Source organism: Neovison vison, chromosome 11 (assembly GCF_020171115.1).
Source record: "Neovison vison isolate M4711 chromosome 11, ASM_NN_V1, whole genome shotgun sequence".
In the NCBI taxonomy this organism is placed as follows: domain Eukaryota; kingdom Metazoa; phylum Chordata; class Mammalia; order Carnivora; family Mustelidae; genus Neogale; species Neogale vison.
The window spans coordinates 60,317,965-60,332,823 of record NC_058101.1 but is presented as its reverse complement, the minus strand read 5'-3'; positions in this window follow the sequence as shown (position 1 = coordinate 60,332,823).

The following is a 14,859-nucleotide window of genomic DNA, read 5'->3' as shown; positions in this document are numbered from 1 at the left end:
ATAAGTGAAGCATTTCCATATTTTTAAAATGGCTAAGCTGGCCTAGATGTTTCTATGATAATGATTCTCACTTATTTGTGGAGCATAACAAATAGCATGGAGGACAAGAGGAGTTAGAGAGGAGAGGGAGTTGGGGGAAATTGGAAGGGGAGGTGAGAGACTATGGACTCTGAGAAATAATCTGAGGGTTTTGAAGGGTTGGGGGGTGGGAGGTTGGGGGAACCAGGTGGTGAGTATTGGAGAGGGCACGGATTGCATGGAGCACTGGGTGTGGTGTAAAAACAATTAATACTGTTATGCTGAAAATAAACTTAAAAAATTAAAAAAAATACAATAAAATAAAAAAAATAAAAATATGGAAATGAGTTGAGAAGTAAGACAAACTATGAATGTTACCTGGGATATAGACTCTAAAATAGAAATTTGTATGCTAGAAGCTTGTTGAAGAGTGGTCTTACAAACCTCAACATTGAGGAAGTGAAAGCAAGAGCATCAGAAGAACAACAGGTTAAAGTGCAATGATATTGCAACAAAGACTTTAGCTCACCTTAGATAGGGTTCTGAACTGGTTTGGACTTCCCGAGTAGTCTTCAATTGAGACAAAAAGCTGTGTCTTTGTACACCTCCTCTCTTCCCTCATATTGACCAATCTTTTGACTTGGTCTGTCCCCAGGTTGGGTTCCTGGCACTTGGAAGAATGAGTGCCTTGTTCCAGGAGTCCTATTGTCTCTTTCCTGCAGGATACCTGGAAGAACACAGGAATTGGAACTGGAGCTTTGAGCAGGTTGCCTTATTTCTCTATGAATTAGCTATTTGGATTGAACTTTGAAACTGAACCTCTGAACATAGTGAAGTGGGGAAAAAAAAACAGATTTTTTTAAGACCTGGGTTTGAATTTCTACTCTACCATTTATAAGCCTTGTGGCACCAGTTCACTCAGTGTTCCTCTCTGGCCTATCTCCTGATTTGCCAACAATGGGTAATAATAATGATTATCTTCCCGTTTAAGTACATGGAGCACTGGGTGTTATACACAAACAATGAATCATGGAACACTACATCAAAAACTAATGATGTACTATACAGTGACTAACATAACACAATAAAAAAAATAAATAAAAGGGAAGATGCTTTAACATGTATCTACTGTGAAATGGTGCTATGAAAATGGTTATATTAGTGCTTCAATCAATTATCTAATGCTCTGTAATTACCCCAACTTTAGTGGCTTCAATTATAAACATTATTACTTCATAGTTTCTGGGCAGCAGAAATCCAATAGAAGGTTTACTGAGTATTTCTGGTTCTGTATCTTTCATGTGGTTGCAGTCAAGATGTTGTCCAAGTCTCCAGTCATCTGAAGCTTGACTGGGGCTGCAGGATCCTTATTCAAAATGGGCCACTCATGCGGCTGTTGGAAGGAGGCCTCAGGAGCCATGGTGGTCCTTAAGTGTCCTCGTGACATAGAGACTAACTTTCCTTTGTGAGAATTGATCCTAAATTAAAAGATTAAAAGCCACCATTTTTTCATGCCCTAGCCTCAGAGGCCATGCTCCATGCTCCACAATAACTGTTTGGTTATTCAGGTTACCCATCCCTATCCAATAGCAAGCAAGGAGGGCATTACCAGGAGACAAGATTCATGTGGGACCACTTTGAAGACTAGCTACCAACAGTGCTTAACACAGGTATCCCTGAGTGGCCTGAGGACAGAGACATCTCATTTTGTCTAGGACTGATTTCCTCTTCCCCAAGATCATCTGTCTATTAATAGGAAGCAAGGAGTCTTAGACCAAAGGACTCAAGCATTAATGCTTAAGGAGAAACTAGATTGGAGGGAATTACTAACAATCAAGAATTCTGTCCCACTGGCACCTGGGTGGCTCAGTGGATTAAGCCTCTGCCTTTAGCTCAGGTCATGGTCCCAGGGTCCTGGGATCAAGCCCAGAATTGGGCTCTCTGCTCAGCGGGGAGCCTGCTTCCCGCCCCCACTCTCTGCTTGCATCTCTGCCTACTTCTGGTCTCTGAAAAAATAAATAAATAAAATCATAAAAATAAAAAAAAAAAAAAGGATTTCTGTCTCACATTCAACACAGAATTTGCATTGTCATAGAGAATGTCAATTCATATAAAAGATGTTCTATTTGAATTTTAGGTAAAAGAGGGAGACTTTTTAATCTCCTTCATTTTTATTGCTTCTTTTCTTTAGCTGAACCCAATTGAAGTATACTTTTAGGTATGTTTGCCACCGAAAAAACTGTTTAGAGGCAGAAAGACCTCGTGAAGGTTTAAATTTTAAGGAAACATTTTCCAGTGAAAGTCTTTGACAGTATCACTACTTGAGATCATCTCTTATTGTACATACCTGGTTTCTCTGTTCGTTTGGACCAAAGAGTAGCCTTTAATTTATAGCAAAGAGAACAGTTGAGTTTCCAGAAAAGACTTAATTCCAGAAAGAGGAAAAAAATGTGTATATAAAAGAAAGCTATTTACCTCATTAATCTTTTTTATTAAGAGTCTTCCTGCACTAAAATGAACAGCCTGTTATGGGAGAAAAGGCTAAATGTCTAAATCTTGCTTTAATGGCGGTAAAACGTATTATTCATATTAACAACCCTAAGGTTATTTTTATGTGCATATAATGGTTGTGCTGATCTGTTTTCAGGACATAATAATCCAGATTTTCCACTCAGCAAGGCATCTTATTCATTTAAATTTACTGCATATATTTAGAAATATATATCAGCAGTGAATACAACCTAAATTGTTAGGTACAATACTGAAAACATGAGCCTAAATTAGAAAGGAGGCTAAATATAAAGGTGGTTGTAATGAACATGCCTATCTGCAGTGGCTGGGATAGCAGGCAGAGCCCTGGATTCAGATCAGAAGGCTCAGGTTTTGGTTTCTCCTCTCCTTTTGATAATTGTGTGACCATGACCTTGAGAAAATGTTTGACCTTGATGAGTCTAATTTCTCCTCTAAATGTAGGGTTGTTAGGATTACTAAACCCATGTTTACTGAGTATTACTTATGGAGGATAAATTCTTCTGAGGATGATAAATATGTGAACAACTTATATTATTCATAAACTAATTTACTCACAAAATTGACTCTCTGTTGGAATCTGGTGTAACTTGTACAATGCTAGGATCTAATACACAGTAGTCACAGTAGTACACAAGGCAAGTTATGCTGTTGACCTTTTGGCATATGTAGTAAATGGGGAAATTAGAGAACTAATCCCGATTATTGGAACAGACCTTGATGAGTGTCATAGCTGAGGGAGTACGGCATCAATAGAAGTACGTGTAGGGCTGAGGGGGTATCTAGGGGTTTTCAGGAAGGCCAGGGGAGACCCAAGACCTGTCACAAAGAACAGCAGGATCAGTCAGCAGTAGTGGAGAACTGCCATGAGAACTCTTCTGCATGATCTACAGAATAAACTCTTGTCCAACTACAGAGAATTGTTTTATCCAAACACTTGGATGTACAAAGCTTCCCAAATATAAATGTGAAAAAACATGACCCAAGAGAGAACATTAAAGTAAGTTCCTTTGGAAAAACAAGAATGAAGGGCACTGAGACAGAGCATGAACCCATAACTCATCAAGACAGCATAGAGATTAAGTTATGAAATCTAATAAGAAATAAAGTTCCCTTATCTACGGCCAGAGAAAGAACTGAGAGAAATGTTTTGGTGTCTTCCATTTGTACCCCCTATATGCATTATTGGTGTCCCCATAGTGTGCATCGTTAACCACAATCCCCTTAAGTCTTTAACAGTGAAATTCATGGCAAGTACACAAATTCCCAAGCAGACAGTTGAGCTCATCTTCAAACCCCATATTGTTCAAGTATTCCTCAACAAGTTCATCTCAGAGTTTCATCCCATTATCAAATACAATTGGGTATGATATCCCTGTTGGACATATTGTCTTGCCATCATCCCCAGTGTCATCTAAAGCTGTTTGTTTCCTCAAAGGATTTATCTAAATAAATATTCTTACAACTAAGAAAGCTTTGTTAATATCCTCTTAGCTGATGGGATCCCTAACAAAAAGAATTGTAACAAAGGTCAGAAAGCAGCTTCTCCTGATTATCATATACATGATATACAAAGCTTTTTAAGGGCAATATCCTATTCTCAAAATTACAGAGCTATTATCATTTACACATTATAGATGAGGAAATTCGAGGTCTAAACAAAGCTGTCTCTTGGAATATTGAACTCATGCCTTGAGTACATATCTATGGGCTTCCATATTCCATATACTTTAGATAAAAATGATATGAAGGTTTCAGTTCAACTTTTTAAAATTGTTTTTAACTTTATTTTGTTTGTATTTAAGTAATTAAAAATTTAACTGGGATTTTAAGACTGGTATGTCCCACCTGGTGACCATAAGCTTTTTATTTCTTTCTGAACATCACTGTATTCTTTAAATGATAAAAATAATACCAATTTCAAAATCTATTATAAAGAATGAATGAGGTAAAATATATGAAAAGTCTAATTCAGAATGTGAACACATGAACATAGGCATACAACCAATGATAACTACTGCTAATTTTTAAATATTGTTAATATTTGAACACTTATTATCTTACTGGACTCTCATCTCTATTTTGCCAGGTGGGCCCTGGGAAGCACAGCAAGATGAAGTAGTAGAGCATCTGACTTTGAAGCTGGACAAGCATTACCAAAACTCAGTGCCACTACTTATTATCTAATGGATTTGAACTCCATTTTGCATCTGTAAAATAGAATTAACTACAATTTCTTACTCATTAAGTTGGTGTGATTTGATGATGAGATTAGATGAAATTGCTTAGATCTTAGAACCAGCTATGAGTAAAGCCTGGATCCTAAAGCTGGTCTGTTGACACAAGATATATCTCATCAACAATTCAGTTACCTTTTCTGACAATCCTTGCCTCATCTACATGAAAAGTATTCTGTCCATCATCCAGCATTACTGCACAAGAATATTCTCTAAAATAGAGTTATTTTCTACATAAGGACCTTTGTGAGGACCTTTTAGGTGCCAAGCATAATGCTTGTAGCCTTGCATAAGGAAAAAAGAAAAAAAAAAAAAAAGACAAATCTCTACTCTAAAAAGGCACAGCCTGATGGTAGAAAAATAGGAAACAAACAATTAAAGTCATGGCATTTTTTTTTTAAGGTAAAGTCATAGAAACTGCTATTTTTCTACATTGAAAGAGGCTCTCAGATTATCTCTGTTATGAGGAACTTGAGAGACAGGGTGGAGGGGTTGTGGGGGTAGGAAAGGAAAAAATGAAGCAAGATGGGATTGGGACACGCTATAAGACTCTTAATCTCACAAAACAAACTGAGGGTTGCTGGGGGCGGGTAGGGAGAAGGTGGTTGGGTTATGGACATTGAGGAGGGTATATGCTATGGTGAGTGCTGTGAAGTGTGTAAGCCTGAAGATTCACAGACCTGTGCCCCTGGGGCAAATAATGCATTATATGTTAATTTAAAAAAAGATGCTCTCAGCAATTTCATATGTTTTGCTCTTATACATGAGGTATGTACTGGGGTCTATGGAGCATATTTACAAATTACAAATTATATTACAAATTATGACAAGTATTATAGTTATTCTAGGACATATTTATAGAAACAAAAATGGGGAACCAGAGAAGTGGGTTTGAGTTATTAAAATGGGAGAGTGGGGGCACCTGGGTGGCTCAGTGGGTTAAGGCTCTGCCTTCGGGTTATGTCATTATCTCAGGGTCCTGGGATCGAGCCCCGCATTGGGCTCTCTGCTCAGCAGGAAGCCTGCTTCCTCTTATCTCTCTGCCTGCCTCTCTGCCCATGAGTGATCTCTGTCAAATAAAGAAATAATAAAATCTTAATACAAAATGGGAGGGGGGCAAGAATCACTGAACTAAATTCTAATTTTGTAATGAAGTTGCAAAGTGATTCACTTACATTCTTAGCCAATTTCAGTAGTTGCATAGACAGATAGGAGAACGTAAAAAAGTGCGTGTGTGTGTGTGTGTGTGTGTGTGTGTGTTAAACAGAGAGGAGGTAGGGAGAGAGAGAGGGAGGAGGAGTAGGGGAAATGGGAGAGGGAGAAAGAGAGGGGGCAGGGGAGAGAGAGGAGAGAGAAAGGGAGGAAGAGAGAAACTGAGGTTACTGCATTGCTGAGCTCATGAGTGCCGGAGTTCCTTGTGATGTAGCTCCCAGTGAAAACTGCATGTCTGTTGATTAATTTACTTTCTATAAAAGAGCTATTTTTGAAAACCGCTTGAGGATTCAAAGGAAATGCAAATGAGCGGCTGGAAAAATTTAAGTGCCTGAGAAAGAAAAAAAGGTGGAAGGGCTATTATTCTATTTTATGGGTGTTGATATGAATGCCAGGTGCCTCTTTGTATCCTGATAGCCAACTGCCTTAAGGGCTTTTAAATAGCTTTAAAACGATTTATTTTCACATCAATATAATATTGAGGAAGTTTTATTCATTAAATGTTTATTCATTCAATATTGAAATCCATGGAGACACAATATATATTCCTACCTGTGAGCATGTATCATAGAGATTTAGCTGTTTGGGCAGGAAAAAAAAAAATGTTTGTATAAAGAAGACAGTGTTTTATATCTAGAGAAAACTGGGCAGGGAGCCAGGAAATGTGGGCTTCAACTGTTAACACTAATAAAAGGACAGTAACCAACAGTTAGGGAACACCCACTACATGATGTCAGGCATGTGCAGGGAGACTCACCCTTTACCATGAGCTAACTCTCTACAGCAAGTGCAATCATGACTTTTTTTAGATAATAGGCTCAGGTTAGGGCGCTTGGGTGGCTCAGTCAGTTACAGCCTCTGCCTTTCACTCAGGTTATGGTCCCGGGGTCCTGGGATGAGCCCCACATCAGGCTCTTTGCTCAGTGGGGAGCCTGCTTCCCCCTCTCTCTCTGTGCCTGCCTTTCTGTCTACTTGAGATCTCTGTCTGTCAAATAAATAAATAAAATCTTAAAAAAGAATATAAGGCTCAGGTTAGGTCTGCTTTTCAAGGCCACATTGAGCTCTTTGCAGTCTTTATTAAATATTAGGTAGTGAAAGAACAAGTGAGTAAGTGAATGCTTAATTTTGGTGGATCAGAAGCCACCAGAGCTAAGGGGGGTGGTGGGGAACTAGTTAAATCTTTAATGCAATTTTAGAAGGAAGGGAATCATCAAGATTTGGACTGAAGTGGTATCAGTGAGGCTATAGAACAAAACTGGCTGAATTTTTTTTTTTTTTTAATTGCTTTACCATTTGCAAAGCAAGCCTACCTACATCATTTCCTTGGCTCCTCCTAATAACTTTTGAGGCTATGTATATATATATATATATATATATATATATTTTTTTTTTTTTTTCCCTCATGAAAGTAAAGTACAGAAAAGTTGCAGAACTTTCCCAAGGTCATGCAACTAGTTTGCAATTACCTAGGTCGTGGTAGTACTCTAAACATAGTCATGATATGAGATGCTTATGTATAAATAAAGCTTTAAATCTTTGTTTTCTTATATCAAGCTTGTTTATGCTTGTTCATTAGTGTTTTTTTTCTTTTTATTTATTTATTTTTATTTTTTATTTTTTTATTTTTTTATTTTTTTTTAAAACACTTTCTTTTTTTTTTTTTTTTTTTAAAGATTTTATTTATTTATTTGAGAGAGAGAGACAGTGAGAGAGAGCATGAGCGAGGAGAAGGTCAGAGAGCGAAGCAGACTCCCCATGGAGCTGGGAGCCTGATGTGGGACTCGATCCCGGGACTCCAGGATCACGCCCTGAGCCGAAGGCAGTCGTCCAACCAACTGAGCCACCCAGGCGTCCCTATTTATTTATTTTTAAAATGGGATCAAGATGGTAGCATCTAACAGTCCAAGAAACATGAGAAACAAAGACAAAAATATTTTATGCTGGAATCGCTGGGTGGGAAGAGTGTGAAAAAAATGTCTCTTTTGTAGATGGTAAACATGAAAATAGATTACTTTATGAGTCTAATTTGAGGCATGTTGAGTTTGAGTTACTGACAAATTACTTAGGGGGAGCTGGATATGCAGTCCAGGAAATTAGACTGCTCAGGGTTGGAGAAAAAACAAACAAACAAACAAACACAAAACAAATTATTTACATAAATATTTTATTCCTATCATCACAGTAACAAAATGAGGAATTCCACAAAAATTATTTGAGCTCTCCAAGGGAGAATGTATAGAAGAAGAAGGGAATTTGATAATTTTATTCAACTTCATACCTGTTACCTCTTATTATCTGTTTTTATACTCAAAACATTATTCTTGTAGAAGATTGAAATTCAGCTTTGCCAGACAGATCAATCTTGGTGTGTTCATTTGTGTCTTTGACATCAGAAAGAACCTTGCATTTAGTGTGATAAGTTACATTGTATGATATCAGTGATTTGTATTATATCAGAATTGGTTTCCCCCAGAAGCTGAAATACTACTTTACTGAAAGCCTGAAATATAAGGCTGCCCACTGAATTTCCATCCGAGCTTTAAAATGTCTCCTGTAGTGATAAAATATGCCTCAGACATCCACAGATAACAGTGATCATCTGCACTAAGTTTTTCAGGGAACGTCTCAACAAAAGCTCATAGAGCAATAGACGACTCAGAGGATTTACAATTTGCCAGCCTCTCGTTCTGCTAAGTCCATCACCCTAATTTGCTCCTGGGTTGATTTATATGGAATTGCTCTTTTTCATTACTCACCCTGTCCTTTTAAACACTGTTAAATTCTGGGCAAACAAGTATTGCTACAAGAAATACCTTGAGAGAATGAATCGTTGCCTCACAATTAAGTGTTGGATGTTACTTACAAGAGCATATTTTAAACATTTCTCTACTTCTAGAGGTCATTTGCTCTGCTGGTGTGTTAACTCATGCATGCCAGTGTTTTAGAAACTGCTTAGTTTTATTCTAATAGCAAGAAGCTGACTTGACCAAGAGGAAGGGTGGGAAGAGTGAGCAGGAGTGGCCTGGTCTCTCAGCAGATGATATAGAGCATGAAATTGGAGAATAAATGACAAAAGATGGGTCCTCAAAAAGAGGATGCGTATTACCATATTAGTACATTACTTTTCAAACTCATATCCTATGGAACCTTAATTTTAGAAAATATAACCTTCTAAAAATTGTCCTCTTACTTGAGTAAGTCTGAAAATACTGATTATTTCATTTCCTTCTGAGCTATTCAAAGCACATTAGCATATAAATTTCCAGAAAAGTCCTACAGTGACATATTTTATTTTACTTTGTATAATTCAGGGATTTCCAAATTTATTTGACTATAGAATCCACCCCTGCCTTATCATTTATTAATTTGTGGCATTTCTAGTGGGTTCACCAAACCATGGTTTGATAAACATGACTAGTCTCTAGGCAGTGGGACTTTTCAGGGCAGATGCTATGTATTATTCCTCTTACATCTCCAGATCTTGGTAAAGTGCCATCAACAAATTAAAATAATTGGGAAGTTATGAGTTTTATAAATTTACTAATTGTGTTTTTAATGTAATTTATTTAATTGTAAGTGTGTTTGATTTAGTATTTCATGAAGGCTGTGTTTAATAACAGGCTGTGAAGTTTCCACAAATTTAACAATCAACTCGATTAGTGATAGGAATCAGAAAAATTAGCCTGGAAACTGTTATCATAAGAATATTTGGAATTGTGGGGCCACTGAGGGAGGGTGAGGCAGGTGTTTGAAGAGCCAAGGATGATAAGGATAAAGAGCAGTAGCACATAGCCCCGAGTAAGTCATGATCTGGAATTAACTCAGAGTGCTTTGCCCTCATAGTGTGGGTTCCTGGGTAAGTCCACATATTTAAAAATATTTTTGGTGATTGTCACTGCTCCCTAATGGACTTCCTTCAGAAACAATAAACTCCTTTTACACAGCCACGATGCCTGATTTTCTAACATGAATACACTAAGCTTTCTGTTGGAAAACCTGACCTGAGTTAATTGTGTTTAAGGATTTACATGTGGCGTAATAGATATAAGAAGTATAAGGCAAAAGGTGAAAGATGGTGTGCAGTTTGAATGCTAGTATATTTAAGGCCATTTATGTTTATATTTTCTCTTGAAGTATTCTAGGTACATGAGTTTTGAAAAATAAAGGACTAGTACTTGGTCACAATGGATTGCATGGTAACAGAGGACACAATTAAGGAAGTGCTGACACTTGCTGTTATCAACTGCATCCACACAACAATGGATTTTCCCTCAAAAGAGATTTCAATACAATGTTTCATGTTTGTGACCTCTGACATTCACATCACTGTTGGTCCATACTTTATTTCAGTAGGCTTTTCTACATCCATCCAAACCTTCCTCTTCTTCTATTTTCTATTAACATTTTTTCAAATACCACTTTACTTATTATTTTAAAGTTTTTTTTTTAATTTATTTGACAGACATAGATCACAAGTAAACAAAGAAAGAGGAGGAAGCAGGCTCCCTGCTGAGCAGAGCCTGATGTGAGGCTCAATCCCAGGACCCTGGGATCATGACCTGAGCCGAAGGCAGAGGCTTTAACCCATTGAGCCACACAGGTGCCCCAATACCACTTTATTTTAAATAGGTATAACATTAAGGAATATGTGCAGGGAGTGTCTTAAGGGAATTAACACTTACTGAGTCCACTATGTATCTTAGGTGCTTTATTTAGTGTCTTATTTAATCCTCAAGAAAATATCTTAAGAGAAAATTAATACCTAGTGTGAGTTCAAATAGCTAGTACATGGAAGCACTAAGGTTGAACTTAGTTCTAATTCTTTAATGGACGTATGCTATTTTGTGTATAAAGTATGTCCTCCTTTGAGCAAGCATTTTCTCCTCTATTGTTAACAACAACTTTGGTTCAGAGAAGCTTGGGTGGACCTGATTCTAACTCCTCTTATCTGGGGAAATATTTCAGCCTCCTGGTGTCTGGTGTCTGACTCAAGGTGAGGCACATGAACCAAACCCAGTGAATCAGACTCCTCTGCTGGATGACTAGGGCAAAAATGCTGGCATTTTCTCTTGTTAAGAGCTATAAACTTAAGCTGGGCTTAATGCTGAGTAAAGCTTTCTTGTCATCATTTGTAAAAACAAAAACAAATACAACAGCAACAACAACAAGCAAAACAAAACAAAAAGAAACCTGTCTGAACATAAGGCAAAAACAAATGGAGTCCAGAAAAGGAGACAAAGATGACATCTTCATGTAAGTGTTTGAAAGCATGAATGCAACTGTACCTGAAACTGGCTTTAAACCAAATCTTCTCACTTTTGTAAGCCAACATTCCTCTTTTGCTTAAACCAATTTGAGCTGAGTCCTTTCCCTTGAAGGGACTGAAGTATCTGACCAGTAACGATTACTAAGCTAATTTTCTGGGCCCATTGCCATCTTGTTTTCAATAAAGTTCAATGGTCAAGGCATACTGCCATCTTTTTTTTTTCCTATAAACTTCAATGTTTGAGGCAATTAATTTCTCTCAAAATGCATTATTAGAGTCCAGCAGTGCAGAATGATGAATCACAGAGGTACTGTGAACATTCAGAAGTGAGGTATGATAGCATGGCTCCTGCTCTTTAGGAACCTATAAACTAGTTTCCAGAAAGACAAATATGGAGGCAAACATCAATAATACAAGGCAGAGTACAGTAAGTTTTGTACTAATAATTAAAAATGCCATGGGAACCAGATAGGAAAAGACATTGTACTTGGATATTCCATATTTTAAGAAGTTGCATGGAGCACTGGCTATGGTGCATAAACAGTGAATCTTGGAACAATGAAAATATAAAAATAAAATAAAATAAAATAAAAAGAAATATTTTGGGGATGTCTGGTGGCTCAGTGGGTTAAGCCTCTGCTTTTGGCTCAGGTCATGATCTCAAGGTCCTTGGATTGAGCCCTGTATTGAGCTCTCTGCTCAGAAGGAAGCCTGCTTCCTCCTCTCTCTCTGCCTGCTTCTCTGCTTACTTGTGATCTTTCTCTGTCAAATTAAAAAAAAAAAGAAAGAAAGAAAGCAAGAAAGAAATCTTTTCTAAAAGGACTGGGATTCTGGGATTTCTGCTGGGCTTTGTAGAATAAGTATGATTTAAATAGAGATTTAAAACTTATATTTCTGATTGATGGTGCCATGTAAATATGAGTTGGCAGGCTTCACAACACAGAACATGTTAAGGAAAGTTTTGATAGTTCAATATAAGTGAAGTTGAGGATAATATGTGGATTGTTGCAGGATCTTGGGAAAAACTACTTTAGTATATACTATGAACAACTGAGAATATGAAGCCAAACAATTTGACCTTTGTTCAAATGAATTAATTTAGATAAACTAATGCAAGGTAAGTGTGTGAGTCTGAAAGATAAAATTTGGAATAACATTTATAATTTTGTAAAAATTATGATTAGGTTAATGTTTCTTTTGTACCTGAGATTTCCTTCCTATTATATAGAACTCCCCAAACTCCTTCAAAGTAGAGAGAGAGTGATTCATATGATTGGTAGTTTGAGAATAACTTAACTATACTCCACTCAATTCAGTCATCTCCCTTATTTGTTGTTTCATGTTCTGCAGTTTCAGTTACCCACAGTCAATTGTGGGTGAAGAAGATGATCCCCCTTCTGACGTACAGTTAGAAGGTCAATAATAGCCCCACATTACATAACAAGTCTCCATCATTTTCCTACCTACATCTAGCATGTAGGCATTTTATCTCACATCATCATGAGAAGAAGGGTGAGCACAATACAAGAAGATATTTTGGGAGGAGAAGGAGATCACATTCACATGAATTTTATTACAGTATATTGTTATAATTGTTCTATTTTATTAGTAACAATTGTTGTTAATCTTTTACTGTGTCTAATTTATAAATTAAACTTTATCATCAGTGTATACATACAGGAAAAAAATCAAAGTATATACACAGTTCAGTATTATCCATGGTCTCAGGCATTCACTGAGGTTCTTGGAAACTACTTGCCATTGATAAGGCGGTGCTACTAAAACTTCTTTCTTATTTTTGGAAATAAAATAGCTCTAGAAAAAAAATAACAAAAAAAAACAAAAAACGTCGTGTTCCACCCTTCTGTGGGTTGGCATCCTACCTGAGGAGGTGTGTCCCATCCAAAGTTGCCTTTGACTAGAAGAATGAGTCGAGCTAATTCTAAGGTCTACTAAGTGTAGATTGACTTGCTTTTAGATAACCATAAACCATGTTTTCCATCCAGCTTTTGTTTATAGTAAAGATGATATTGTCTCTATCATCCATTTCTTTGTTATATTTAGAAAACTTTTTTTTTTCATAAACTGGGAAGAAAACGGGTGTTATTCATTGAACCACATAAACATCCCTGCACTAGGTGGACGAGGAAAGTCACTAAATGAGAAAGGGAGAAACAGTGGAGGAGCAAGACTCCCAAACAGTGGCTGGCTCTGGTATACCAGGTCTTCACATTGTGAATTTCAATGGATGGGCTATGTGTTTTAATCTTCATGGTTTTTAACATCATACATTGGACTGGAAAGGTTGTTATAATAGTGTGATGATTTCCTAACTGCTGAAACTTCATCAAATGGCTTTAGCTGGCCATAGGATATTTTGACCTTGGTGGATGACTACAGTTTTTGGTGAATTTGTCCAAAGGAAATGGCTATTTCTTTAGAGTCAGGACTGGATATGGAGATGTGCCCATCTCAGTAAAACTCCATGGGCTTCATAATTGGCCCTAGCAGACAGAGCCAACATAGATAATAAGATAGACAACCCAGGAAGGATTATGGCAGAGTTGATTTTACTGCAGCTATGAACTACATTTAGCTTCCATGGACAGGCAGTGGGGTCTTCAACAGACGTAAGAGGTCAGCAAAATTGGGAGGGGCCCTGAAAGGTCTTATAGAATCAGAGCTTACCATAGAGGAAAAACTTTTCCTAAGAAATATGAAAAGAGGCAATGGATTGACCATAGAGGTAAGAATCTGTCTCAATAAAGTCCTTGCTGTTTTATTTAATTTTTTAACATTTTATTTTATTCAATTAATTAACATATAATTTATTATTTTGTTTCAGAGGTAGAGTTAGTGATTCATCAGTTTCATATAATACCCAGTGTTCATTATGTCACATGCCCTCCTTAATGCCCATCACCCAGTTACTCCATCCCCCCACCCCCTCATTCCTCCAACAACCCTCATTTCGTTTCCTATAGTTAAGAGTCTTTTATGGTTTGCCTTCCTCTCTGATTTCATCTTATTTATTTTCCCTCCCTTCCCCTGTGATTCCATGTTTTGTTTCTCAAATTCCATATATGAGTAAAATTGACAGTTGTCTTTCTATGATTGACTTATTTAACTTAGCGTAATACCCTAGTTCCATCCATGTCATTGTAAATGGTAGGATTGTATTTTTGATGGCTGACTACTATTCCATTGTATAAATACCTCATCTTCTTTATTCATTCATCTGTCGATGGACATCTGGGCTTTTTCCATAGTTTGGCTATCGTGGACATTGCTATAAACATGGCGTGCATGTGCCCTTCAAATAGCTATGTTTCTTTGTATAAATACTTAATAGTGCTATTGTGGACATTGCTATAAACATGGCGTTCAGGTGCCCCTTCAAATAACTATGTTTCTTTGTATAAATACTTAAGAGTGTAATTGCTGGTTCATGGGTAGATCTATTTTTAACCTTTTTGAGGATTCTCAATACTATTTTCCAGAGTGACTGCACCAGCTTGCATTCCCACAAGCAGTGAAGGAGGGTTCCTCTTTCTTTGCATCCTTGCCAACATTTGTTGTTCACTGACTTGTTAATTT